Here is a 2,500-nt window from a genome sequence, read left to right on the forward strand (position 1 = left end):
ACTTGAGAAAAGTCCTGCCCGGACACAGGTGATCTGCCCGGACTTGAGCCCACATAGGACCACATAGCGTAGGACCTAACGAACTTGCTCCTTTCAGCCTCACGGACTAGGCAACCAATGGGTCGCCACCCGCAGGCCGCATGGCCCTGGAGATGCTTTAAAGACTGTGCCAGAACACACCCTTTCAACCATCGGGGGGATGTTGGGCCAGACATATTGGAGTATTGATATTGATATTGAATTAACATTGATATTGAATGAACAGTGATATTGAATGAAAAACATGTTGTTTGAACACTGACATTGAATGGGAGACATGCTGTTTGAATACTGGCTGGTCCTAGTGGAAACAGTGGGAGCACCTAACCCCCACAGACTTGGCCATTTGGGGCAATTTGAATACAGTACCACACCCGTGATAAAGCCACAGGGATGCGAGCCGATCCTTTGTCCCACAGCAGCGAGATAAGGGGAACCAATCGGTGTGCCTAAACCACAGCAAAGACACGCCCTGCACCCCAAAACATATACAGGTTTGGAACCTGAAAACTTCAGTTCTAAGTGACTTATCGTCGCAACAGGACGTACGTTTGTGTCCCGAGACAAACCGCCCTTCCCCCCTGCTCGGACCCGAGCCGCCCAGGCCGCAACCAGGCCGACGACCTCCATATCAGAGCCAAGCCAGCTCTGATATCCTGAAACCGACCCGCATCGCCTGAGCGCCCTCAACCCGAAGAAGCGAGCTGTGAGGTTCCCCCTTTCCTCCACTGAGACGACAGCAGATGCAAGAACTCAGCGTGGCCAGCTGAGATCGACTGCCTATTCTCAACCCCCCGCTCCGGCCTCCACGGCTTCCTCTTCGGGACAAGCGGCCGCCCGCTCCACGAGCCCCTCTCCTCCCCGCTGGAGAAACCTTGCGAGTCCGACCGCAACAAACCACTGCATCTGCGTTTGCAGAGCTGAACGAACAAGCCAAGTAAGAGACTGAATTGATCACTCACGTCCGGGCTTAGAATTGTTAGAGTTAGATGATATATATATCTTTAGATGTACATGATTAACTGATATGATACTGTGAATGAATCTGTGACTGTTTATATCTGACTGTGACTGTGGGTTATACATGCATTACTGACTCCGAGTGTTTAGACGCTAGCCAGTTACCTCTTCACCGATCCACCGAGTGGATCTAGCATAGCCAACGAGCTGAGAGGAACTTGTTTCGCCAATTCAAAGTCGATTAACTAATCGTGGCGGAGTAAGAGCCTCACGGCCCTGTTTTTCATCTAGACGGTTATTTCTCACCCACGGGCACGTGCGCAAGCGCGTGAACGGACCCTTCCTTGCTAAATACGCACGCACATAGCTATTAGTCGGCTAACCGCCATTTTGTGCCGAGAACGCATTCCATTAGTCTCCATCTTGGGCCGATCGCCATTTTGGCCCGAAAGCACACACCCGCATCCTCCATCTTGTGCCTAGTCGGTCCTTCCGGGTCGGCCATTTTGAGAACAGACCCCTCACGCACACACACACACACACCCCCACACACACACACTCTGCCTCCCTCTAGTGTTCATCCGGTGTTTTACACTTTTGATGCAGATAAATACCCCTCCCTCACATTCACCGACCAGGCATTGAAATGTTTAGATGGTAACTCAGTTACAACGTGAATCCACTGACTGTATTGCCAATCCCTCTCTTTTATTTTATACATATATTAAATATTGTCAACTTTTATTAGAATTCAACTGTTTCAGAGTGATTTTGTGGAATTGTGGTAAACTGTTGTCTAAGATATAAGAACTCTTCTTTCAGATTAGACTAAAGGTGATTCAGATTAGGTCCGGTGATTAAGCCGGTGGTGCCCCTAGGTTAATCCTTACCAAGGATTACATATTTGATTTTAATAACTTTATGAAATATTAATAATTTTCGGATTATTAATATTTTATCTTACCTAACTAAATTCACCCAAATAACGAGCACAACACCACCCAGCAACAGCAACGTCATTCTCTACAAGTAAAGACTATATATATATATTTATTATTATTATTTTTCTGATTTTCCCCCCATTTTCCCATCCAAATGTACTTGGCCAATTTCCCCCTGCTGCCCCGGTCGCTGCTCCACCCTCTGCCGGTCTGGGGAGAGCTGATATAAAATTAGGTTTCAAAATGATGAAAAACTAAGCAGTATTCTCTGCTCTGAAACTGCGTGTCTGCTGAAGTGCTCACAGTGCTCACCCCCCTCCCCTCCCCTCCCCTCCCCTCCCCTCCCATCACAGTACTGCACTTGATACATTCTGATGTTGTTGTTGTTGATGTTGTTGTTCTTGTTGTTTTTTTGCACGGTAGAGCACACGGTAGAGCCTGATTGGTTCACAGAGCTTATTGTGTAATAAGTCTGGAGCATAACCACGCCCACATCAAACCCAATATCAAGAACAGTACCAAAAAAACACATTAAAAATTTAAACTAATGTCTAATTTTT

This window comes from Poromitra crassiceps, assembly GCF_964638095.1.
Source record: "Poromitra crassiceps genome assembly, contig: HAP1_SCAFFOLD_1427, whole genome shotgun sequence".
In the NCBI taxonomy this organism is placed as follows: Eukaryota; Metazoa; Chordata; class Actinopteri; order Beryciformes; family Melamphaidae; genus Poromitra; species Poromitra crassiceps.